Here is a 27,772-nt window from a genome sequence, read left to right as displayed (position 1 = left end):
TAGCTTGGAATGCAGATATGGGTGGAGAAATTAATGTGCTGGGTGCATAAGAAATGATGGGCATGCATAAGTTAGAAGATGAACCAATGGAAAGGTGGCAGGATGGCATTAGGGGGCCAATTAGAATGTGTCATGAATTTTTGCTTGCATTGTATAAAAGTGTAGCACCCCCCCATAAGGGGTGTGCTTGTTTTGCGAATTATCGCCTTGCACCTCTTCTGGCCAGAATGAAATAAAGCTTGTTGGACCCTTCAACCTGGGTGTGGTCTTTTGGCTGTACTGCACACCGGGCAACGAACCCATTTGGGAGACAACAATTGGACGCCACAGATTTATGGAGGATAAGGCTACAGATGGCTCATCATCATGTGGCTTTGTATTAGCCTCAGTTATCCTCTAAATACCAGATGGGAAGAAGGTAGGCAAGAGAGGACACCTTTGCCCACTCCTCAAGATTTCTAGTTGGCCGCTGCGGATTTCAAGATGCTGGGCTAGGATGGGCTTTTTGTCTGATTCAGCAGTCTTTCTCTTTTGATACTCTTATGCCTTGGGACAAGGAGTGCTAGATGCCCCCCATCCTATCCCTCAAGGTGCCACCCTAATCTACTCCCTCCCAGTGCTGGGGGAGGGGTAAAGAAAGAGGTGATTGTTACAAAAAAGAGAGACCTGCTTCTCTTCCCTCCCCCCCCCAGAAAACAGGGTACCTGTTCACTGGTAGCTTCAGCTGACCTGTCTTCCTCAAGGGGGGGCACTTTATTACTCCTCCACCTGATAAAGCCCCATAATTGCTTGAACCTAGAACAGATTTGGTGGACCTGACTAATCTATCTGCTTAAATATCCACCTAAGCTAACCCTCCACCAACCCTTAACCCTAATTCTATCCCTCACCCTATGCTTAACCCTAACTCTAAATATCTGGCTAAAAAATGTCCAAAATAGGAAATATTAATAAAGATATAAAAAAGATAAACAAAATACAAATGACAACATAAAAATTAATGCAATACAAATAAAATAAAGAAAAATATAAAGAAACAAAACCAAAATAAAGAGCAAAAAACAAAAACAAACAAAATGTGAAATGATAACAAACATATAAATAACAAAATAAACTCTCCTCTCTCGCCTACTGCTCCGATCTTGTCTACTGCTCCTCTCTCTCTACCCTGCTGCTCCTGACTAACCCACACTGGACAACCTCTAGTTGGAGCCTTTTAAACCAGCAGCAACAGATATCACAAAGGAGGGTGGGCCACAGTTACCCTGACAACCCACCTACCATGAGCCTGGGCATTGGTCCTCCTGAGTCTTGATGTTTCTGCAGAACGTTGAGGTCCTTGCTGAAGCATCTCTTTTTATGCTCATATCTCCATTTCTCTCATTAATCAGATTACTCATCATTAAACAACCTTTCTAAATGGAGACCATCCCATCTTCTTTTTAAATTCTGAAGAAAATGTATACCTCCCAAGTTTAGGGATGTCTATTGCACAGTAGGGTTGGACTACGTTTTGCCATCACATATTCATTAGGGAACAAAATTCATGAGGGAGAAAGGTTTTTTTAGAATTGTAACAAGAACCCGCTGGCTTTGTGAACAAGTGAGGGGAGAGGAAGGTGCAGTTGCTGTATTATTTCTCATCTTTGCTCTTGTGTAATCATCCATTGCACAGTATAAAAAGTGTTTTGTCACTCATACAATCTTCATGTGTATACTAATTTGATCCTCCCCATCTTCATGCTTATGTAGACAAAAATCCACCACGCACACAAGGAATAGGTACTGATAGACTAGGGGTAACCCCAAGTGACCCACGAGTACCAAAAAATCTACACAGGAAAAAACCTAAGGGGTGCACCCCAAATAATAACTGAGTGGCACTGAATGTTGAGAGACGGAAAGAAAAACAGTGACAACTGGGTGGGAGGAATAGAAGGGAATGGCTGAAATAGGAAGATAGAGAAATAAATATAGATATATATAAAAGGTAAAAAGAAGTCTTATTGTCTGGACTGGTCACTTCCTAGTTCACACTGAGCTGTGTTTAAGTGTCCCCAGGGGCAGAAGATAGAACTGCCTGCAGACATCGATGAGGAGATTAAAAAACTGAATGTAAATGTCCTGGCTAACCCCTTCAGAATCAAACTTGGGGTCACTCTCATATTTCTTATCTTTGCCTTTAATGCAAACCTTAACACATGAGCAGTACATAGATCAGACTACAGATAGCACAGGTCTCTAGGTCTCTACAAGGTACTTCTAGGCATGGCTACGCAAGTGAGGCCATTGTCACAACAATTTGACATCCTATATGGGACCCTTTAAGTAGGATCAGGGCAGGCACACCACTTGCATGGGAATTGTCTCATTGATGGGGACTGGGCTAGCAAATGGGCACTCTTATGAATGGGCTGGAAAGCCATCTTGGTTTGTGCCTGAGCAAGCAGCAATGCGTCCTTGGTGTCAGGGGTGGAGATGTTTCAGCCAGTTCACCCCAGGGCTCCTCCTCTGGCTTGGGAAGCTGAGAGCAGTCCACAGGGAAGGTGATGGAATGTTCATTTGAATCGACTGCCCTGTCTACAGCGAGCCACTCCTCAGGGGTGGGGCTGTCTCTTAGCAGACTACTATGATCATCAGCAATTTTCTCCCTCCCTTCCCACTGCTGCAGACCACTGGGTCCCTCCCCTGGATCCCAGTCCTCCTCCTCCTTTGACCCACTCTGCCAGGAGTTCTCCACAGGGCTCATGTCAGTAGCTGGGACTGGGAACAAATTTGTCGACCTCCTCCCCACCAACCCCCACCAAATAGAAGGGAAAGCAATAAGGACTGAGCATGCTCAGTGGGCATGGAATACTAAATGGCTTTTGGCAGGAGCTGGCCTGGTGCCAGTCAACAGCCAGGTGGGCCCCAGGCACAAGGGCCCCGGGCACCCAAGGGTCCCACCTTCTCTGAAGGGGCTGCTGCTTAGATCTACCGGCTGGAGCTGGGAAGTAGAGCTCCACAATCCACACCAGCATTGCGTCGCAGAGCATGATTTGCGACTGCAAAACACACCCCGCAACCCAACACTGATCACAGAGCAGGTGCTCCAAAACCCTTCTGGACAGCACCACTGCAGCCAGCGCAGGCTTTCCTTTCATGTTGTCACTTCAGCACATGTGCACTCAACAATGTCACAATGTGGGAGGTGGCGTGGCTATAGGGCTGGTGTTGGTGCCTGCCTGAGGGCCCACCCTCTCCTAGTGCTGGCCCTGGTGGGAGGATAATCAGGGGAAGGCAGGACAGAATGGAGTGGCTGGAACCCTGAACAAAAGCACTCCACACTGAAAAATTTTGTTGCAGGATCCCACTTGTTTTTAGCGTAGCTGCCTATGCATTACCAAAACAAAAAACAGGAAATGCATCACCCCAAAAGAGAACACAGATTTGGATAAAAATTGCAAATGCCAATGAATATTTATAGATGCAAATTTAGAAATAATTACTATAATTTAAATGAGTGATGGGGAAACTGTGGCCCTCCGAATGTTGTTGGACTCCATCAGTCAGACGTGACAGGAGTTGTAGTCCAACAACAACTGGAGGGCTACTTGTTCCACACCTCTGATTTGAACAGAAATACAATATCATCTCACCTTGGTGGGGAAGATTGTGACCAGATCTGCTTGCTCTGTCTGTTTTCCAGGTGCTGATTATTGATGGGCAATTTCAAAGCCCCTGCTTTCTCTCCTTATGCTTTTTTTGTGTCTTTAAATTAGATGGATTAGATAGCCCTTCAACTAGAGGACGTCTTAAGAGAAATGTCCTTAGAGAGACCTTCAAATAGAGGGCTATTCTCTGTAAAGTAGGGCACTGGCCACCCTGTTTGTTTTTGTTTAATCTGATTTTTGACCACCATTATCATCCCATGTGTTATCTTTTAGCCAAATTCCTTTTAGTTGTTGCAAAGGTCTCAAATAATTTACTCTGAAGTCGTCCCACTGAAATACTTTAATAAGCACTTACATTTATTTCACACCCTTCAAAGAAATGTCAGCAACCACTTCACACTTTGGAATAAACCAAGTTAAAAATAGCTGAACAAAATGTCTTCATGCCAGGATATATACTTTCACAATTGACATGAGTGACTGGTGCAACTATTTTAAATGAAAGTGGCATATATTACATATTTATGCATATTAATATATGTAGCAATATATTCTGATGTGGTTTTTATTATTACTTCATTGTTATGGTAAACCACCTCAAGGAAAAATATGTTATGAAAAGTTGAGTTCTGCATTTCAGTATTATAATATTCTGTTGAGCCAGTGCAGCCTTTGCCAACCTCATGCCCCTTGGGTTTCTGGGCTACAACTCCCATCAACCCCAACAAGCATGGCTACTAGTGAAGGATGATGGGAGTTGTAGTCCAAAAATCTGGAGGGCACCAGGTTAGTAAAGACTGAGGTAGTCACTTTGATTACTGTCTCTTCCTCCATAGAAACATAGCAAAGTACAGTACATCTCTGTGGCTTTCTTTGAACAGTATCCTCTGTGGGAGGAGGCATATTCTTGTGACATTGAGTCTGTGGCAGTGATCTTAAGGTAAATTGAGGTGGAGTGTCTGTCTGCACCTGGACCTCCAGCTCTAGACATTTTTACATACGAGACAAAATGACAAAATGATACCCTTTCCTGCTTTTAAAAAAAAATATACACACAGGGATGTTGGAGGTAGAAACATGGGCTCTCTCTGGAATTGTTGCCCAAAACACGTAAGTCATCTTGGCTTATGGTAAGGCCAGCCTGCCCTGATCCAGATAGTGGTCATTATTAATACCTCTAGGATACTGAGCAGTGCCTTGTGGACCAAAAGTCAATTTTAGGGTGAACTACTGATCCTATTTTCAGGGTGGGCCCTATTACTACAAACCTCAACAAGTACATTTTTGCATTGATGGAAATGTAATATAACTTGTGATTTTATTTTTAAAAATCCCACTCATTGTTGGTAGGAAAGGCCACATTTAACATTTTGTTTCATTCCCTATTTTAGTAACATACCAGAACCAAAATGCTCTTTTAAAAAAAAAAAAAAAGTGTGCCCTTAACTTTCAGCCCCATTGGTTAGCCAACAAACTTTTAGTTGAGAAAGTTATTGATTAATTTTATTAAACTTTAGTAGATGGATCTACTGATTAAACTGATGAATTTACACTCCTAATAATAAATAGGCTGGGAGGCCGATTTGTTTCTGATTTTTGCAAAACAATTGCTCATGCCACTCTGCCACCAATAGTCCTTTTTCAATGTGATTAATGTGTGTATTCAAACCACAATATCAGATTCAGAACCAAAGTCATTTGTTGTACTTGGTCACCTCCTTGTCTGATTTTGAGTTCATATAGAACAAAATTATGCAAAGCTCTTTCTTTATTTCATGGCTTGCTTGCTTTCGTCATTAATTCCACAGGGAATAGTCTGTCCCAGGATAGTGTTGTTCATTTATGGAGCTCATTTACGCCTTTTAAGATTAGTAGCAATGAGAATGTAAATCCACCTCTCAGACTTTATTCTTATTGCCCCCATCCCAATTTGTTCCACTGTGTGTTTTTTAACATTTAATGAAAGGTATTATATAAAAGGAAGGAATTGTGCTAAGCAGTCTACAGAAATAGTAGTGCTCTAAAGTGTTCTCAATTATTTTCACTTATGATAGGTAGCTTTGTGTGAGCACATGTTCATTAATTTAGTTAAAAGTGAACTTGAGAAGTGCACCAATTTCAGTGCTCCCTCTAAGCATTTACTCTGTTTCTTGGGGAGGCTTTTTTGAGTGTGTTTTCTCTCTCAGTGATGTTGCTTTTCCATGTGCATTTAATGAAACAGAAGTGTTCTTGCGCTAAGTACCATATCTACATGTGTTGCATAGCCAAAGATTGCAGTTCAAATGTGCTGCTGCCACCAAAGTTCTGCAGATCTACCACCACATCCACAGCTTGGCCACTCAGTGGTGGAAGGTGAGGACCAGGCAGCTTGGGATCAGTCCGTGTCCCGGCTTCACACTGGTGCAGCTATCAGGCCCAAATCAGGCCTTATGCCAGCCAACATTGACTGTGAGAGTAGCTGGGGATCATCCCAGAGCGGCTCAGCCCTACTGTAGTTTGTTAAGGATGCTGGGAATTGTAGCTCTGTGTGTTCCCAGGTTTCTATGGGGGAAGCTGTGTGGTTTCAATGTGCTTTAAATGTATGGTGTGGATGGGACCTGAGACGCTTTATAAATAAGTAATAATATAAAACTTCAATATAGGTCCCTTTCTGATATCTTGAAAAACTGTAAAATAACTTAGAATGCATTGAACAAAAGATATCACTCATCCTTAGAAGGGGAGGCCTACTTTGACATTTTCTGTTTTATGCTGTATTACCGTAATACAGATCACAATGAAATAGCTGGGAAAAGTTAAATAAGTGTATTCTTAGATCACAATATTGAGGATTAAAATTCATCATACCATCAGTAACACAACAAAAGCAATAGTTGATTACTATATTAAGGCTAAAGTCCTATACACATGTGGGAGAAAGCTACATTGAAGACAGTGGGGCATACTTTTGAGTATATATGTATAGGATTGTGCTACAAAGCCAAATAAATTTCAACGCTAGGCTTTTTGTTTTTTTAAAGAACTACATTCACCTGATAGAAGTGGTTTGATATCATGGCTGCTAACGGAGTCGCCTTAAATCACCACCCAAGTAGTGGTTCTCACATGCGGTGAGACACCTATGCACCACATGTCTATTGAACCACTTTCTCCAAGACATTGCAAACATGCAAAAAAGCAGGTTTGTAGTGGCATAAAGAAAATCATACAAATTGTATTGGGAGGGCCACTGCACCATGTGGTGTCATCTGCCAAGTACTGATTTAAAGCAACCTCCAGATGTCATTTGTAAACAGGTGCTTCAATAGTGCAAAATGAAATTGCACTAATGTGCTGTGAGAAAGATGACATTACATAAAAGTATTTTTATAGGATGTACATGCCTCCTATCATATTTCTGTGAGCAGAATTATCAATGTAGGTGGCCCTGAGGCAATACCTGGCCATTCTCTTAGGTCTTATCCACACCATAAAGTACATTACTTCCTCCTACGACTCCTGAGAAATGTAGTTGGATTAAGGGTACTGGAAATTGTAGCTCTGTGAAGGGTAAACTACAATTTCCAGGAGTCTTAGGAGGAAGCCATGTGCTTTCAATATATGGTGTAGATGTGACCTTAGAGTTGACAAAAAAGTGTTGTTGATAGCCCTGATATTATGTTTCCATGGGAGTCAAGAAGGCCCAAGAAGGTAGGTGATAGCTGAATGAGATGATTCATCCACATTCCAATTCCCTCTAGTAGGTGGTGTGGGCAGGTTGTGGGAGGTATCATTGTGAGAGAGGAAACAAAGGAGATTGCAGTTTGAATGAAACAGAGAAATGGATACAGAAAGCTGACTTGGGGCTCTGTAAGCATCTTAGGGTACTTACTATGTCTCCCTAGAGATCTGATGTTAGAGCAGTGTGCTTTGGCTGTCTGGTGGAGTGTTTAAGCTATGTTCCCACCTATGTTCAACCTGGATATTTGTAAATAACTACAAATATTTCATATTCCCAGTAGAGGCTAGACTATTAGGGCAAATGGGGCACTGCCCTACCAGCCTCAGCCTGCTTGCCTCCTTACTTACAACCAGTCCATGGGGTGGCACTGGCTGTCACCTTCCTCCTGCTTAACCTCAGTATCGCTTTTCTAGAACACAGCAGGAAGGAGGATGGGGATAAAGCTAAAATTTGTTGGCTCTGTCTGTCATGGGCTCTAGCTCCACCTACTGTTGGCCTCTTTGCTTTCTTCCCTACCAGTCCCAATTGGCATCAGTCACCATTGCATATTCCAAGAAGCCTCCAGTAAAGGGGATCTAAACCTGGGGAAGTGCTGTACCCCTGGAACTTTTCACCACTTGGAGAAGAACATGAATGCAACAATATAAGATTGGCTTTTCCCCTCCTATTAAAATGTCTCCATTGAAATCCAGTGGAATTTACAATGTGGAAAAAACACCTGTATGGACCAAGTTAATGGACTCTACCCTGCACAGGTACTCTCCAGCATTAAGAAAAATTATCAGTATGGCTTATTTAAACACCAGGGTCACACACCTGAAGACACACTTTAAAGTCCCATTTATTTCAACAGCACATGCTAAAATATCTCCTTGTAAAGCCAATGGAGACTAAATGGCTTAACTTTGGCTGGACCTTGCCCTATGTAATTTCCATCTGTTTATGTAACCAACATCTGCCAAAGTTTAGCAGTACCCCTAGGATTCCAGAAATGCTCTTAGGTTTTGCTTTTTAAAAAAAATTAGGTACCTTCTATTTTATTTTGGCATGTGTAATTTCCTTATTGCTCCAGAGCCAACTCAACACAGTTACAATCTCACGTTTAGGGCCAAGCTACATCTGACAAACTCACTGTGGGTAAAAATTGGCCTTATAGCTGCTTCTTGGCTCCAAAGCATTCCCAGGAGGAGGTGATTTATAGCAGAGAATTAGTAGGGGCAGGGTGGGATTTCTTAATTCTTCCCTCCTGTCACTCCACCCCCCACCCAAAACTCCCCTGAGATCTCTCTCCTTACCATCACCACCACCATCACCACCCTGGGTTTTAGACCCATGTTTGTAAAATAGATTAATTTGCTGCACTTCCCTGCATTAGATCCAAGTGCTTAAAGTAAAGTTAAAAATATTATTGGCTCCCATCCACCATATTTCTTCTATCACTGAATTTGGAAGGGGTTACCAGGGCAGAGAAACTGCTCACCTATTTCATCTTTTCAATGTATGTGTCTGTAAGCTAAGGATTTGATGGAAAATACTTACAGTTGTGACTTTGTTCCCAACAAGCACTCAGATCAGGGATTTCTCTCTGTATAACTGTTAGGATACTGTGATGGAAGTGAAGCCAATTTCAAACCAGAGTCCTGTGTACCTGTCCTCTGGGTTCTGTGCCCTAATCCACAAACAAAACGAATCCCACTGAATCCCTAAAATGAAGCAATCCCAATTGAATTAAGGTTAATACCAGTGCCCTTTATTAATTGCTTTGACCAAAACTGCCATAGCAATGATACAACTTACAAAGGAAATAAAAATGAAATAAAAATATACCTGGATCATAATTTTATGCATTTTGATGGGAAAACCTTTACAGGATTCTTCTGTGGCAGAAAAAGCAATGGTATTGTATCAGCCTCCATTTACACACATGTAAAAATAGGTGTTTGGAATTAGTATTTAAATTCAAATCAGATTTCTGAATATCATTAGCAAGAATCACATTTCCTTAAACTGGCTTGGACTGAAGGGTTAAGAGTAGACTATGTTGCGTATTGAAATATATTTCAATATAGATGCAACTTACCCTTTTTCCTTTTTAGTTTAAGGGAATTTCCTCTCCCACACCTCTCTTGTCACACACAAAGATTATGCATCCTAAAAGTAGGAGAGTGGTGATAAGACAGAGTAATGGCATGCTGAAACTTGCCAAATGTTCCAACACGTTTAAAACAAAAAGTTGTGAGAAATCAGCCCTAACTTGTGCCCAACAGTTCTGGCAGCTTTCACAGTTGTGCTTATTTTATTGACTAATCACACCTTGAGGACATACCTGCTATAGGGTATCCTTGCCACAAATCTACTTAGAACTTTTGTTTAAGAATCTGGGAGAATGCTCCCTTGCTGTTTCCACAAAATAAGAACATGGAATGAGTGAAAATCATATTTTTTTGTTGAAAAACAGAGAGGTGCAAGTGGAACCTGCATCAAGATGTGTGGAGTGCTCCTGTTCAGGGTTCTACCCAGTCATGCCTTCTTCCAGGATATTCCATTCTATTCCCCCTTCCATTCCATTTTCAATCCCCCTCCTCAACAGCCCATCAGCATTCCATGACCATTGAGCACACTCCCTCTTCAATGAGCTGTTTTGTAGGGAGTTCCCCTGCTTAGGTTTGTTTGCCCTGAAGATATTTATGTAGTCCTTCAACCCTTGGGGTTTCCCAAGGCTGATCATACCTCCTCTCTTTGGGTGTGGATGGTGTTGTTTTGACCACACAAAAACCTCACAACCTGAGAATATTGCTATTATATGTAGATACAACAAAACAAAGCCAAGCCAAGCCAAGCCAAAATTAACCCTTCTAGTTGTTTCACCACACTGTGACCACATTAATTATTCTTCTATTGTTTCACTTTAAAGAGTTGTGGCTTTCCCCAAAGAATTCTGGAAGTGTAATTTTTGAAGGGTACTGAGAGGAGACCCCTCTTCCCCTTAGAGAGCTACAATTTCCAGAGTTCTCTGGGAAGAGGGACTGACTGTTAAACCACTCTGGCAATTGTAGCTCTGTGAGAGGAATAGGGGGTCTCTTAACAACTGTTAGCACCCTTTGCAAACTACACTTCCCATGAATCTTTGGGGGAAGCCATGATTGTTTAAAGTGGAATAATTGTATGGTGTGAATGTAGTTTGTCTCTCAACATCAGCCATAACAGTGAAGGTCATTCTGATTCAAATCAGGTTGGTTTGCAATTTGCATAGCAGTCAACCTTTGGCATAAGACTCTTATTTTATTTCTGTATGTATCAGTAACTGATCCCTTTGCTGGTGGGGATTCCACTGCCATTTTGTATGTTCCCTCATAGAGCACCTTGGCTCAAATCATTCTGTGTCTGAAAATGAGCTAGAAGAGGGCAAATCAAGCTGTATGTTTCCTGTCAAAAACCATCTATTTAGTTAACATGGGACATCCTGAGATTGTGAATGCCCAACCTTCAAATCTAATCAAGCCTCACTGTACTACCCTGCTGGTTGTCCATGGACAACTTTAAAAGTGACTTTTCTAAGAACTGTAAGCCCAGATGCCTCTCTTTGGTTGAAGCAATAATTTTGTATCATCTTATTGGATGTTGTTTAAGTACATACAAGACTATATTCTAACTGCCTATCTTTCCAGTCTGAAGCTGTTGTGCACTATTTCAAATGTGGGCAAAATCCCTGAAAGGGGGTGGGGAGTACATATACATGTACATCTCTTTCCACTGACTTAGATAGTGAAGGTGGTAGATGGACCTGGGGGCTGAGGGGGAGATGCTGTGTAAACATAAATATAAATCATAAATCTGGTGTTGACAACCTTTTTTCGGGTCCATAGGCACATTTGAAATTTTGAGAAAGTGTAATGGGCACCAGTCAGAAAATAGTTGCCATGGGGGCTGTGGCATAACATAAAATGGCTGCCACATCTAAAAGAAACAGGACCACAAAATGGTGTGGGTACGCTCACCAATCAGCAACCTCCCTCATGGGGGGCAAAAAGGTACCTTCATCAGGGACTGCCACACTTGCTCACAGAAAGAAGCTCTTTGCACCTCTCATCTATTCAGAATTGAAAGGAGGGCATCCAATGCTGACATTCAATAAAATGTGGGCATGTTTAAGGAAGCATTTTCAATGTAGGAAGGGCTAAGCCAGTACAAACAGGAATGGAGTGAGAAGAGCAAAGAGTCTCATGCACTGTAGATTTTTGAGGAGATATTTACTGAGATCTTTCATGAGTGCCACGGGAGGTATTGGTGGCCACATTGGCACCTGTGGGCCCGTGTTATTTATTTATTTATTTATTTATTTATTTATTTATTTATTTATTTATTTATGTTGATGACCCCATCATAAATAAACTTCTTCTGTGTTAGAGTTTTTGGTAGATATATACTGCAGCGGAGCAGAAACAACTGGTCTGTTATAACTGGTAGTTGAAAGAATACAGAAATTTAAGGTTTATTACTAAAAAGAGGTGAAGTCATACATGCTGAAGCAGCCATGAAGCCATTACTAATTAACTGAGAACAAAGACAGGAAAAGAAGGGAGGAAGGGGAGGAACAAAGCCTAGAAAGAACAAACACTTTAGAGGAGGAATCAGCAGAGACCATAATAATTGCCTTTCTGTCTATCAACCCCCCTCCCCCCAGTTCAGGTCACCTGTAACATGTTGGTGCTTTACTGCCAACATTCTGAACATGTGCCCTATGCTGATAGGGCCCCACTTCTGTTAAGCTTCATCCTCAGTGGAAGGATGAGGATTGGGTGCTGACTGAGTGATGTTTTATAATAGCTGGAACTCATTATAGGGTAGCTGTACAGCAGGGATACAGAACCTATGGCCCTCCAGATGTTGGACTCCAAATCTCATTAGCCCTAGCCAGCATGTTCAGTTATCAGGGATGATGGGAGTTGTAGTCCAGCAACTTCTGAAGGACTCAGGTTCCCCACCCCTGCTGTAGGGGGCACATTCTTATCCAATCCATTTATTAGTTTTCATTTCACCATTAAGACCCAGGAAAACCTGAGTAATTCACTCAGGATGTTACAATGTTACCTTTTAGAGTGTTACACAACTGAGTAGAACAAGCTGGGCTGATAAAGCTAATTCATTAGTTGCTGATATGGTGAATTGTGGAGCCCTCCCATGTTTAACCAGAAGTACATGAATACTGTTCTCCTTTAGGCTGCAATCCTATGCCCTCTGACTCTGAATTATGTAGGACCTTGACTACAACTACATGTTTATTATTTATTTATTTATTTATTTATTAAATTTATATCCTGCCTTATGGCCAAAAGGCCCTCAAGGCGGCTTACAAAAGAAAACAAACATAACAATACATCAATAGAACATAATACCTCAATAAAATAGTACAATTCGCAAAATGTTAAATCAGATTATCCAATGTAAATGTTCTTTAAAATAAACCATAACCCTATCCACTCCAAAATTTGGATCAGGGCCATAGTAGAGGGGAATTCAACCTCACACCCTCCAGATCTGCTATGAATCATAAAGGGGGGAAATGAAGATTTAAATATTTAAAGCTCCAAGTTTTCCCCTCTGTGGTGAAAAGCAGCTCCAGGTGGTGGGAGATCTAGATTAGGGCCATAGCATCGGGAGTAAGGGGAAACCTCTTCTGTACCATGGGCATTATCCAGGGTGGGGAGACTTGTATCTGCCTAAACACAGAGCTCCAATCTAACCTCCTAGTAAAGAGCCATAAGATTGGGCTGCACATGGCATGCTTAAAACTGTGTGCACTACGCTACAAGAAAAAAGCTTTCCAACCCATTCTGGGAGTTCCGCTTAGCAGCACAAGTTCTAACAGCTAGACAACATTCATTCCTATTGACTAGCAAATGCCTTCATTGCTTCAAAATCGAGTCATTCTCTTCAGATGAGTCAGCTTAGAAGTGATTTAAAAAAGGGAGACTCCCCTCTATTAGACAAGGAATTTGGCTCTCATATGTATTTGATTTTGAGACTCTAGTGGCGATCACGGCTCCCGGTTGCTAGCATGGTAGCTTCTACACACAGCCACATACCCCTCTCTATCCAGGCAAGCAAGATACATTATCAGACTTCCCAGGATGCATTCCAGTTAGGTAAAAATACTCCAGGTGCAAAGTAGGACAAGTGAGGGGTACCGCCTAAGGAGAGAGAGCCAGTGTGATCTGGGGAGAGCTCCAAAGGCCAGGTAGAGAGGCCGTGAGGGCTACATTCAGCCACGAGGCCTGACGTTCCCCATCCCTCTCTTATAGTGCAGCCGGTAAATTTAACATTCACAAGCTGAAAGTCAGAATAATTTTTAAAGTTTATATTGCTAAAAAAAGCAGGGAAGTAAGCAACAGTAAAAGGTGTGCATACCAGTAAAACTGAGATCCTTGCTGCCCTCTGAGAATGCAAATCTCACTTCCTGTGTTACTTTTCTTAACAGGCATTATTTTTCTCAACAGGAAGCCTCAGTAATGTATGTGAACTCAATAACTGGCCCACTGGTCAAACGCTTGCCTATTTAACCTTGGTATACACAGGTAATCAGGGGTTTCAAGTATCTTCTCCATACCAAAGAAGTTGTTTTAAAAAAAAAACCAAAAAAAACCTCATCTCAGGGTTCTACTGAATGCTTTTGCATTTAAAAGTTAATGAGGTAGCAGTTCTGTAAGGATTAACTGGGGCAGTTGATGGATAATCTCAGAAAACTTCCCCCTCCCTCTGTTCTTTGACTCCTTTTATCTATTTGTCAGTTTAATTAAGTGTGTCTTTTGTGACATGAGCATCCTGAGGTTGAGTCTTTAGGAGGGTGAAAAGACATGGGGGAGCATAGTTTTATGAGAAAAGGTTGGGGAAGGTAAAGAGGCTTTCAACAGTGGGGGTTTTATCCTGACAATGTGACAGCAACTGCAATGTGGAGGTAAGGTAATTGCGTCCTCAATAAGGCAATTTCTTTCATCTGTGTAAACTGGGAGCATCCACACCATAGGGTTTGAATACTTATGCAAGCAGCATGTTTCAGTTTTTTATGTGTCTTACAAACATTTCCTAACATAAAACCAAAGTCACCTTACAATAATTGATTTTGAGTTTCAGTGTTTCAAAATAAAATATCATACAGAACGAAATTATAATGTACCATTTGTAATTCAGTAATATGAGAGCATGTTCAGGGTTTGAGTACTTTCGCAAGGCATTGTACATAGACCATAGACCTACAAAAAGGCTAAGTAAGTCCAGGCTGTGATAAACATCCAGAACAACTTTTTTTTCCAATGCCAATGTTTTTATTGTGTTATCTTATAATATTTTCCCTTTACACAGGTATTCAGATAAAATACACAGCTTAAGATATTTAAGCTGTGATCCAGCTTCAACCCTGCTTGGAAGAAACTGATTACCTGGATCCATTCTAGTCTGGCTTCAGGCCTGGCCATGACACTGAAACTGTCTTGGTCACCCTGGTTGATGATATGTGTTTGGAGAGGAATAGGGGGAATATGACCCTGCTCATTCTCCTTGATCTCTCAGCGGCTTTTGATACTATTAGCCATGGTATCCTTCTGGAGTGTCTCAGGGAGGTGGGCGTTGGGGGCACTGTGCTTCGAGGTTCCACTCATACCTCTAGGTCTGCTTCCTGATATTATTTATGGGAGACTACTGTTAGGCATCATGGGAGCTATCCTGTGGTGTTCCACAGGGTTTCATCTTGTCCCCCATGCTATTTAACATGTATATGAAGCCACTGGGAGCTGTTATCAGGAGATGAGTGAGGTACTCTTAATATGCAGATGACACCCAGTTGAACCTCTCTATTCCATCTGAATCAGGAGAGGTGGCTGAAGTGCTGAACCGGTGCTTGGAAATGATGGGCTGGATATGGGCCATTAAATTGAGGCTGAATCCTGAAAATACAGAGATGTTATGTTTCCAGAGTTCTCATGTCCAGGAAGTGGGCAGATGGCCTGTTCTGGATAAGGTTACACTCCCCTGGAAGGAGCAGCTCTGCAGCTTGGGGTTACTCCTTGATTCAGCATTGTCACTGGAGGTTCAGGTGGCCTCAGTGGCTAGGAGTGCCTTTTTCCAGCTCTGGCTGGTTCACCAGCTTTGGTTCCTTCTGGACAGAGATGACTTGTCTACAGTACTCCATGCATTGGCAACTCCCAGAATTATTGCAATGCGCTGTACAGTATATGGGGCTGCCCTTGAAGATGACTTCAACTGTTTTGAAATGCAGCAGCCAGATTACTGGCTGAGGTTCCCTTCAGAACTCATATAACCCGTGTTTTGACTGCGTCTTTCCCTACAGACTCTCTCGAGTGTCAAGATCAGCAGAGGGGACCCTTTTGGTATTTCTGCCACCCTCAGAAGCTTGGAGGCTGGTTGCCCAGAAGGCATTCTCTATGGCAACTCCTAAGCTGTGCAACACCCTCCCCACAGAGGTGTGTCTGGCAACTTCACGGTACAGTTTTTGGAAAATGTTGAAGATGTACCTCTTTACCCTGACTTTTTGACACCTTGATATTTTTAGGACCCACCCTATTTTTTGAGATGTTTTGATTTTAGGTTGTTTTAAATTATGTACTTTAAAACTGTTGTGACTCGCCCTGGGACTTCTGGGTGAAGGGTGGGCAATAAATCTAAATAATAACAATAATACATTTAGACATTTAAAACACATGACTTTCCCCAAAGAATCGTGGGAACTATAGTTTGTTATGGGTGCTGGGAATTGTAGCTCTCTAAGGGGTAAACTACAGTTCCCAGGATTCTTTGCAGGAAACCATGTAATTATGCAGACTAATTTCTTTGAAATGTTTTTATTTTAGTGCTTTTAAAGTTCTCTGCACTATTTTCGGTTGCTGGTTTTATCCTGGTGCTGTTTTACGTGGCTTTAGCTTTCATGTGTGAACTGCCCAGAGAACTTTTTGTTCAGGACCATTATAGAAATGTTGTGAGTAAATAAGATAGTGAGCAATCAGGCTCAAGCCTCCAGTCGCAAATCACCCCTCTGTGATGTTCTGTTCTTGCTTTCTTATGTTGGAAAAAATGCTGGGATGCTGTCAAAATTAGGTGAATTCACACTGTAGGACTCCTTATTTTTGACTCCTTTTGTACTTAAGTAACCAACTGTCCTATCTTTTTCATAATTGAACATGTGGTGAATGTGAAGACTACATAACTTTTTTTAATACTTGGGAGTCTTAGTTTTTCATGATCATGTACGATCCAGCTGTTAATGATTTGAATCTTTTGTTGCGTGTAGTTCCTGTCTGGGGAGTAGAAGTTATGTAACTCCCTTGGATGAAAATCCCATTGAATCCTGCCGGAATGCAGTGTTTACTTTAAAGCTGCAATCCTAAACAGCCCTCCTAGCAAATTCTGTTGAACTTAGTGAGACTTACTTCCGCATAGACATGCATAGCAGTCAAGCCATTTTAAGTAAATTGTTCAGGAATGTTGGATTGCTGCTGGGTTTTTAGTGTGTGTGTGTGTGTGTGTGTGTGTGTGTGTGTGTGTAAAAAATAAAAAGCAGCTTCCAGAGTGGAGACTAAGCGTGGAAGGTTTAACGCATTTATTATGGCATACCTGTGAACTAGAGTCCACTTCATCAGATGAATAAAGCATTATCCCGAGTTGGCAGATACATACATCGGTGTAGAGTGAGAGACTGGGCGTGGAACGGGGGGGGGAGGTAAACAGTGGGATCAAACGGCAATGAAATACAAAAAGTACAGCCTGTGCCAAGTCAATTCAATGTATGCAAAAATGCCGTGCAAATGTAATTTCTAATATCGGAAGTTCTGAGTAGTAGAAAGAATAAATATATAAAACTTGTCTGGCTGTAACCGTTAATCAAGCCAGAGGATCACGGAGGTGGGGTGGTAATACACTTTCCAGGGCTAGAGAAACTAAACGGAAACGTTGCATAACGTTGAAATGTCTAAGAGCCAGAAAGAATGGGAGAGAGAAAAGACGAGAAGCTGTATCAGCCGTAGTTTAGCCTAAGCTGAAGAGCCACCTCCTCCGGCAACACACGTTTCCGCCAACGCGGATATGCACAACAAACTCCCAAGCCTTGCTGGGGCCGCGAGGAAAAAAAAGTCTCCGCTCACGTGGATAAGGGAAACGGGATCCAAGTCGCTCTCGGGGCTCATCTAAGGAAAGGAAGAATCAGGAGGCGAGGGAGGAGGAGTTTTCCTTGGCAAGGGCTCCTGCCCAATAGGAAGCTTCCTCGGCTCTGACTGATGGGCCCGAACACGAGTCCTGTTAGGGATGTTTCTCTCCTAGCAAGATGGGGTTAATCCGAGAGTCCGGGAGCAGCAAGTTGGTGCGTCTTTCCTGACGCTCGCTCCGGACGATCGGGGCATTCCCTGGGACTGGAGCTTCTCCTGGGGGGCTGGCGAGTCTTGGCTCTTCCCCCGCCGCACAGCTAAGGGGTATAAGCAGGATCCGGATGGCGTAAGCTGGGACGCGGCTGCGACTCGCAGTGTGCGTGCGCGTGCGGGGAAACGCGGACGAAAAAGTTGCAGCCCGTTTTCTCCCGCGGTGATCTTCTGCTTTGACAGATCTATTGCGAGGTAGGAGTGGAGGGGAAAACTGCTGCGACCTCTGGTCCTTGGGGTTTGCGTGGGACTAGAAAACCTCTTCCGAGTTGTTCTGGAAGCGACAGTTCCCCCGCTTGAAAGAGCGGAAAGCGCTTGCGTGCTGGGCAAAGATGCTTGCTGGTTTTTGGAGAGCTTTTCTTGGTCCGGGACAGTCCCCCCTTTCTTCCTCCACTCCTGCCCTCGCTGCTTAGGAGCAGCCAAGAGCAAGCCCTGGATTTGGCTGGCTGGTGTGTGTGTGTTTATGAGCGCCAAGGCTTTGTAGCAAGGGCCAGTGGCTTTCCTAGCAGGGTTTGGCAATTGGAGATAAGAGACGCGCACCCATTGTTGGAATGGCATAGTCATGGATGGATTCCAGCTGAAGGGCCGGCTGCTGGGTGCTCCCTCTGGGATTTCCCCCGCTGTAAGCGGTTAAGAGGGCAGCACAGATAGGCAGAGCCGGGCTCCATCATCTTGCTTCTGTTTACCCTGGTGATGTGAACGGTCGAGTAACTTCTCTTTGAAACGGGAAGTCTCGCACTGAGTAACGCAGATCGCTTGAAAGGAAGTATAAGATTCCAAACGGAGCGATCTGGAGTCAGTGCTTTGTCTTGGTTGTTTGACTGCCCACAGATCCCTCAATTTAAGATATGCCTCGTCGGTGGGGTCCTCTTTGTGTAAGCCTGTAATCATTTCCCTTCTATTTCGTCGGAACATAACAAGCTGCCTTATACTGAGTCAGACCGTTGATCCATCTAGCTCAGTCTTGTACACACTGACTGGCAGTGGCTTGTCAGGGTTTCTGGCAGGGGACTTTTCCAGCCCCACCTGGAGATGCCATGGAGAGCGAACCTGGGCCCTATTGCATGCAAAGCAAGTGCTCTAGAGCTATGGCTGTTCCTCAGAACAATCTGCCTGAGTGCATCAAGTTCAGTCTAACTCTGCCATCGCTGCTTTATTACTGAGTAGCATGGCAGACTTCTAGAGCAAGGCTGCAAGCCAAATGTCACAGTACCAGTGTGCAAATTGTTTGCATCAGAGTAGGGTCACTGGGTTCTATTCAATTATACCTAGAGTAAACTTATAGTTGGCAGTAAAATATATTCCTTTCAACAACAAATCGGTTCAGGAGTTTTTGGTCTAATTAACCATAGAAAATTGGCTCTAGGATGTAAAATGATGTTTGATTCTGTGCAGTTCAGCATTCAGGCAAGTGACAAAAGCAGTTATATTTCCTTCTCTGTGTTGTTTACTATTGCACAACTATTACTATTACACTTTTGAGTTCTTGGCTATGATTACAGGCTTCATTTGTAAAGTATCTGGACTATGTCACCCTTGCTATGTTTAGATTTTAATAAAAGCTTCAGGGACTATACTCTCACTTAACAGCAATACATCACTATGTTTAAATCGTGTAGCAAAAAATGCAACGTAATGCTCCAATTTGGATTTGTCAGAATGGTGATTTTCCTTTTGTTTTTAAAACTCCAGTGTTAGGTTAATTTTGTTTACAGCTTGCTGCAGGCTTCTTGTGTAACCTTAGGAAGGTTTCTTAAGTTTCTCTCTTGGGTGTGGGTCCAGAATAAATTGAATCAAGTGGCCAAAAAAAGAGAGATATGGATGGAAAGAAGTTGAGGCTGCAATCCTATGTTGCACACTTAGTTGAACTCACTGGGACTTGCTTCCAAATAAACTTGCATAGGATTGGACAATTAGGAGTGTATATTAGATTTGCTGGGAGAGCCAGAATATTGGCTTTTAAGTTCATGTGTTCAAGAAAGTTACACTCTCAATCTCATGCTCACTTACCTGAGAGTAAGAGTCGCTGAATACATTGTGAGTTATTTTGAGTAAACATACACACACTTGGGCTGTAAGCCGATGTCATTCCAGGACAGCAAGTCTGGTTTATAAATTTTCGAGTGTAGGTTTGCCATTTGTGGTTTTGTGGTATTAACTGAATTGGAGAGAGCAACTAGTATGATATGTCCTTTGGATGAGTTGTACAAAATGATATCCTTCTGATTACTGCTGTTTCATTCTTGTGGCTACATCTTTTATTACAGAAGTACAACACTGTAAGTTAATACAAAGTTGCATGTCAGGGTTGTATTTATCAATTACTTATAGCCAAAGTAGGGTGGTTGGGCGTTACGTATTTCAAGGGCTTTAAAAAGCCTGTCCCTTACTTCTGATTTTTCCCTTATATAATTTGCACAAGCGGGAAACACTGTCTTCCTGGTTCTTCTTCTTTGTCCCATGTATGTCTACTCAAAGTCACATTGTGTTTACTCACTTATCTGGGAATAAGTCCCATTGAACTCAATATGAAGCTGTCTTATACCCACTTCCCTGTAAGCAAGTCCCATTGAAAAGAACAAGACTAAATTCTGAATAGATATGTATGGGATTGCACAGTAATTATGACATGTCACTATAATGGGGATAGTCACTGTGGCACTGAATGCAACTCTTGCAGATGTGTATGTTTAAGGATCTTTTGAATAACAGCACTGTATTTAGCAGATGTTAACATAATTGCTTTGTTGGGATAAATGTGACATTGTCAATTTTACTACCATGAATGCAGGTTTTTATTATCAGATGGCTAAAATATACTTATTCATCTTGACTACAAGGAAATTAGGCTTGCTGCTCCTAGTTGCTTGATTGCATGTTGAGAGGGTGGAAATAACTGATTGGTGGTGAAAAGTAGGAGCAAGGGATATCATGGTATGCATATGGTTGGGCAAATGTCTGTCGCTGAAGCCTGAAAGTATAATATGATTGCAAACTTTTTTTTGTCTGCCAGGGTTCCTGTGTCACTATTTTAGTCTTTAGCATTATCCTGTTGTTTCTTCTGCATAAATCTATCTCAGATTTGCAAAAGAATAACTGTGTATTTCATAACAATGCATCAGTCTTGTGCATTTCGATGATTTCTGCCAACCTTTTTTCAAGCAGGGCTCCTATGACATTAGCAGCAGAAATTTTGTCAGTGCACCTTTTCCCTGTGGGTGCAGTGTACCAACACCTATCGTTATAGTATTGAGAAAAATTTCACTCACAAAATTTCTGGGTGTCACAACTGTGTAAAGCTTAAATGCCCTGGTGGGGCAAAAGATGATAGTCCAGAAATGTATTGTAGCTGCATCTGCCTCAAGGAGTCCAATCCTAGGCATGCTTGGGAGTAAGTCCCATTAAACTGAGTGAGAGTTGGGTTTTGAGCCAACCTATCCATCATTTCCATCTGAACCTTTATAATCTGATCCCACGCATGTTCAGACTCAGCATAAGGCAGCTACCCGTATTCCTATAGCAGTGAAGCACTATTTTTTTATATAATAATAAATATCAGGACTGATCCCTGTGTAATACTAATTATGCTGCGGATTGTATCTTGTAAGCAATATCTGTCCTCTAAGAAGATGATGCATTAAATAATGTTTATTCATTTTAATTGGGAGGGACCACAACTCAGTGGAAGAGCACACGGCTGTCCCATTTCCCAAAGCCAGGAAGGGTGGAACTTGGAGCTGTTGCTTTAGCAATGAAGCAGCTCAGACTGGGAACTGACATGGCTTGGGACCACAATACCTGATGGAACGCCTCTCCCAATACAAACCCACCTGTACACTACGTTCAAGATCAAAGGCCCTCCTCCGGGTGCCTACTCCAAGGGAACCTCGGAGGATGGCAACAAGGGAGAGGGCCTTCTCAGTGGTGGCCCCCAAATTATGGAATGATATTTGTGACGAGGTGCGCCTGGCGCCAACACTGTTATCTCTTCAGCGCCAGGTCAAGACTTTCCTCTTCTCCCAGGCATTTTAGCATGTGTTTTATACTGTTTAATTTTTTAAATTGTTTTTATAAGATCTGTTTTAAATTGTATTTGTTTTAATGTTTTTAGTTACTGTAAACCACCCAGAGAGCTTCGGCTATGGGGCGGTATACAAGTATAATAAAATAAATAAATAAAATAAATAAATAGGACCTGGAGGCTCCACCCCTTGCTGATGCTCAATCAGGCCCTGATCCATAGAGGAGTTTTCATGTGCTTCCTCCCCTTCCTGAATAGCCTTACAGGAAGCTAACTGGTTACTTCGGCAGCATTCTTGCCTGGCTTGCAAACGTCTATGCTCCTCTTGCCATGGGGGAAGTCTGAGATCCAAGACTGCCTGGTGTAGGGTAGAGATGTCCAAATCTTGTTTGTTTGCTTGTTTATTATTTGACTTATTAGTTGCTTTTTACCTAAAAGGTGTCCAGGTGACTTACATTTAAAAACATAAATACATTCTACCATCAAAAATTCATATAAAACACCAACATTTCTTATGAGATGGCTCCTCAGGATCACTGGCAGTTCTGAGATCTTCTAGAGAGTCTTGCTCCCCTTGCTTCTCACCTGAGGAGACCTCAAGTTTGAGTTCTGGGCAGCGCTGAATCCTGACCATAACTTGGCATAAAGAAGCCCCAAGGTTCAATACCTAGCACTTCAAGTTAAAATCATCAGGTAGGGCACTGTTCTTCAAACTTGGGTCCCCAGATATTGTTGGACTACAACTCCCATCAGCCTCAGTCAGCTTAACCAATGACCAAAGATGATGGGAGCTGTAGTCCAAAAGCATCTTGGGACCCAAGCTTGAAGAACAGTGAGATAGAGAGTGGGAAAGACTGCTGCCTGAGCATTGAGAACTTCCCAATCTTGGAGCCCTCCACATGTTAGTTGTTAGATTCCAATTCCCTTCAGCCACAGTCAACATGGCCCATGGGCAGGAATGATGGGAGTTGTAGTCCAACAACATCTGGAGGGCATTAGACTGGGGAAGGTTTGGAATAGTCAATACTAGGCTAAATTGTGAAATAGCCTGACCTGGTGAAAAGCAGCTTTCTATGCTCCTGGTTACAACTTGGCTTTTCCAGATGTTAAGACGATGACCTTTGTAGAAATATATTAAAATTATTTGAACAGAGATTTTATTATCCCGCTGGTTACTTGATTAAAAGCAATTTCATAATAGGTTCTGAACTGATTTTCAGAATAAAGCAAAATGAAGTAGATATTTGAACAGAACAGGGTCATATTCCCACCTTGTTTTTCTTGCAAGGGGTCTGAAATGAATGAATGCAGAGTCATGATTCTGCCCTTAATTAATTAAATAAATAAATCAGTTGACCACCTTTATTTAGTTTTAGTTATTTCAAATAACACTTGATACCTTTTAGATAATATGCAGTGTGTTTAGTATTAAGCTTACAGTGTTAACTGTTCTTAAGTACATACGGTATTTATTTTTTTAAAAAATCTCTGCCACATTTTAATTACTGCTCCTACAATAATAATGGAAAAACAGTACTTATTATGACTAGCCCTCACTCAGTGTGTCCATTGCCAGGGATTCAGATCCTAGCTGTGGCATAGATTGCTTCTGTTCCTGCATCATGGTGTCAGAGCTGCTGAGAAATTAAAGCCAAGCTTTTACAGTGCAATCCTATGCACATCCACTCAGAAGCAAGCTCCATTGAGTTTAATGATGCTTAGTCCCAGGAAAGTGGGTATAAGATTACAGATTTAGGAGAGTCCAGCAGAGCAGAACGTTGCAGTGAAGATCTTCATCTTGGACTTGTGTTCCCTAGTTGGTTACTAGAGCACAAGGATAGTGACCTTTAGGGCACGCTGCAAAGTTTATCTTTTCTCCCAGGCTTTCTCTGGGAAAAGGGACTTTCTCTCAGTGGTGGGAGAGTTTTCAGGCCAAATGGAACGTGACAGGAGCAGATCTGTGTGTCTTTAAAAGTAGATTTACCATAGTTGCATCCGAGCTCTGGAGTAGTGTTCTAATTTGACTTTGGAGATGTGGCTTCAAAGCAGTACTAGCAGTGTTTTGCATGATAATGCTGTAGGAAATCATGCAATGAGTTGATACAATCCACACTTGATATTCTACCACTGTTTTCATGCTACATACTTTTTGTGCAGTTGGTCTGGATAACAGGTTTGTGCTATCCTACTTCTTAACCATCCATTTCCCCTTCATTATTGAAGATTTTTTTGAAATGGCAAGTTTTCACCAATACAGCCATATACCCATTAATTTATGCGGCAGTCTTGTACCCACACCTGGGATTTAGTCCTGGGCTCCTACTGGGAGGAAGGGCGGAATAGAAATCAAATAAATAAATAAAGTCCCATTGAACTTGGTGGGACTTATTTCTGAACATGTAGGATTGGACTGTGAGGTGACGTGTTCATTTTGTCAGCTTGTTTGTTTTAGAAGATGCTAACCTACATTATTTGACCACCTGCACCTATTTTATTTACCAAAACACTCTTCCTGTATTGCCAGTCAATGGATAAGCAGAGTGAAAGTTTGTCTTTTTACCACTTCTCAGTTCCTTGATGGTATGGTAGGTGCCAAACAGTAAGCAATCCTAGTCTTGCATGTATAACTTTAGACACTCATCCTCAGCAGGGCTCTCAGAATCTCCCTGCAGCCTCTGTAAGCCAGGAAAAGCTACTGCCCAAGCCCCCAGAAGGTTTAGACAAAAACAATAATTTTTTTCCTGTTGAAGCTCATTTTTTTTTGTCCTTGCCCTGGGGGGCAATCAGGTCAAAGAAAGAGAGGAAACAGGAAAACACAGCCAACATTATATTTTAAGGTTGCTGGTATAGGTTCTGTAAGGAAGTAAAAGTTGTGGAATGAGAGTTAATTCTGTTGTTTCTTGGCACTCGCAACAAACACTCATTATGAGATGCACACAGCCTTATTGTTGTATCAACTGGGAGGAGCTGATCTGACTGCCACCTTGGCCTGGTCCAGTAACAAGGTGTCATGGGCCATGATGGGGCTTGCAAGATCAGCTTACCTCTTGCTTTCAGAACATGTCGCCCGTCTGTGCCTGATAGTAAAGCAAGCACATTTCCAGCAGATTTCTGTGATACACTCTCAAGACACTGCTGAATGTAGTGAAAAATTCTGCAGGATTTTAATTAGTGTTGTAAATCTTGAAAGCTACAAATAGTCTCCAAGTGCTTGCTGGGAAAAGGACAATAATCTGTAAATGCCACAGTTCTATTCATCAAGTGTTATTGAATTGACACAGTGCTGACTTTAAATGTGGGTATGCGTCACTAGTAATCATTTGCCATGTAGATCTAAGCTTCATACCCTTCCTTGTCTGTTGTTTTGACTATAAAATACTGACATTCTAGCAAATACTGTTTTGGTGTTCCTCTCTGATGACTTTTATGACTCCCTTTGATTATATATTTAGTTCTTATTCTGTTATTAGAATGGGAAGGACTATAAATAATACAGTAGTAGACCACATACTTTGCATGTGTAAGATCCCACATTTGAGCCCTGGAACTTCCAGTCTAAAGTATGTCAGGTAGCAGGTACTGAGAGAGATCCCTTCTGTCTGAGACACCAGGACGCCCCTGGCAGTCAAAGTAGATACCCTCTGATGTTGTTTGATGTCAACTCCCATCAGCCAGCATAGCCTATGGCCAGGAATGATGGGAGTTGTAGTCCAACAACAACAAAATCTGGAGAGCCACAGGATCCCCATCCCTGCATGAACTAATGTCCTCGCTCAATATAAGGAAGCACATACAATGATAGGAAAAAGGTAATTCAAATATTCACTAAGAAGTATCTTCCATGTATTTATTAAAATGAAGACTGAATAGTCAAACCACTATACAAACCTTTTTAGAATACACTCTTTAAAACCAATAGATAATTCCATTGTCGAATGCGTAGCATATAATTTGGCCAGAGTATAAATGTGCATTCTACACCAGTGGTAGGGAACCTTGTGGCCCTCCAGACGTCGTTGGACACCAACTCCCATCAGCATGAGCCAGCATGGCCAGTGGTCAGGGATGGTTTATTTATTATTTATTTAAAATATTTCTATCCTGCCCTTCTGCCTATAGTAGGGCACTCAGGGCGGCTTACAATAAAATTGAACACATACATAATAAAACTGTACACAGTAAAGATCACAAAAACATTACAATAAATTAAAATACATAAATACAATTAAAATACATAAAATACACACACACATATAGGGGAGTGATAGTGAAGGGACTAAAGAGGTAAAATTAAAATAGAAGGCTAAAATCAGTTCAGGCTCTACCTTCAGTCCCTCCCAAAGTCTCTCCTGGAACAAGATGGTTTTCAGAAGTCTCCAGAAAACCATCAGGGAGGGAGCAGAGTGGGCTTCTTGGGATGGGGTATTCCAAAGCTTGGGGGCCACAGCTGAAAAGGCTCTCTCCTACATGCCTGGCAGTCAAACATCTTTCATTCCAGGCACCCAGAGGCAGATGATCTTAAATCATTAATGACCTAGAATTAGGAGTGAGCAGTGAAGTGGCCAAGTTTGCTGACGACACTAAATTGTTCAGGGTTGTTAAAACAAAAAGGGATTGCAAAGAGCTCCAAAAAGACCTCTCCAAACTGAGTGAATGGGCGGAAAAATGGCAAATGCAATTCAATATAAACAAGTGTAAAATTATGCATATTGGAGCAAACAATCTTAATTTCACATATACGCTCATGGGGTCTGAACTGGCGGTGACCGACCAGGAGAGAGACCTCGGGGTTGTAGTGGACAGCACGATGAAAATGTTGACCCAGTGTGCGGCAGCTGTGAAAAAGGCAAATTCCATGCTAGCGATAATTAGGAAAGGTATTGAAAATAAAACAGCCGATATCATAATGCCGTTGTATAAATCTATGGTGCGGCCGCATTTGGAATACTGTGTACAGTTCTGGTCGCCTCATCTCAAAAAGGATATTCTAGAGTTGGAAAAGGTTCAGAAGAGGGCAACCAGAATGATCAAGGGGATGGAGCGACTCCCTTACGAGGAAAGGTTGCAGCATTTGGGGCTTTTTAGTTTAGAGAAAAGGCGGGTCAGAGGAGACATGATAGAAGTGTATAAAATTATGCATGGCATTGAGAAAGTGGATAGAGAAAAGTTCTTCTCCCTCTCTCATAATACTAGAAGTCGTGGACATTCAAAGAAGCTGAATGTTGGAAGATTCAGGACAGACAAAAGGAAGTACTTCTTTACTCAGCGCATAGTTAAACTATGGAATTTGCTCCCACAAGATGCAGTAATGGCCACCAGCTTGGATGGCTTTAAAAGAAGATTAGACAAATTCATGGAGGACAGGGCTATCAATGGCTACTAGCCATGATGGCTGTGCTCTGCCACCCTAGTCAGAGGCAGCATGCTTCTGAAAACCAGTTGCGGGAAGCCTCAGGAGGGGAGAGTGTTCTTGCACTCGGGTCCTGCTTGCGGGCTCCCCCCAGGCACCTGGTTGGCCACTGTGAGAACAGGATGCTGGACTAGATGGGCCACTGGCCTGATCCAGCAGGCTCTTCTTATGTTCTTATGTTCTTAAATCCCGGGCAGGTACGTATGGGCGTAAGCGGTCCCACAGGTACATTGGTCCAAGGCTGTTTAGAGCTGTAAAGGTCAAAACCAACACTTTGAATTGGGCCTGGAAACAAATTGGGGGTCAGTGGAGTTGATAAAGCACAGGGTGAACTTCCGGGAAGGGTTGCTTTGCCTGTGTTGCCTCTGAGATGAGCTCTTGTCTCAGAAGAAGCTTTTTCAGCTTTAAAATCAGTCACAATGTTCTTTTTGACTGGTAAAGATTTTCTCCCGGTCAGGGAGAAACGTAGAGATTAACCATAAAGCCTGTTTTTGTGGGGAGGACTGGATTTCATTTATTTATGAGAGAAGGTTCAAACTGCAATGC

General features: G+C 42.2%; 1 protein-coding gene and 1 long non-coding RNA gene across 2 annotated transcripts in view; one reads left to right on the top strand and one right to left on the bottom strand.

Annotated features, from left to right (window-relative positions):
• The window catches only part of LOC133387882 (uncharacterized), a 35,771-nt gene extending 26,770 nt beyond the window's left edge, over positions 1-9,001 (bottom strand). The window contains exon 1 of the long non-coding RNA XR_009763591.1: positions 8,914-9,001. This is a non-coding gene — a long non-coding RNA (uncharacterized LOC133387882). The remainder of the gene's footprint in view (positions 1-8,913) is intronic.
• An 8,549-nt stretch (positions 9,002-17,550) lies between these two features.
• Positions 17,551-27,772, top strand: part of TGFBR3 (transforming growth factor beta receptor 3) — a 215,683-nt gene continuing 205,461 nt past the window's right edge. Inside the window, exon 1 of the mRNA XM_061633658.1 lies at positions 17,551-17,990. The gene's annotated coding sequence lies outside the window, so the exon portion shown is untranslated. The remainder of the gene's footprint in view (positions 17,991-27,772) is intronic.

Source organism: Rhineura floridana, chromosome 6, assembly GCF_030035675.1.
Source record: "Rhineura floridana isolate rRhiFlo1 chromosome 6, rRhiFlo1.hap2, whole genome shotgun sequence".
In the NCBI taxonomy this organism is placed as follows: Eukaryota; Metazoa; Chordata; class Lepidosauria; order Squamata; family Rhineuridae; genus Rhineura; species Rhineura floridana.
The sequence above is the reverse complement of the archived record's forward strand: the minus strand, read 5'-3'. Positions and strand labels throughout refer to the sequence as shown.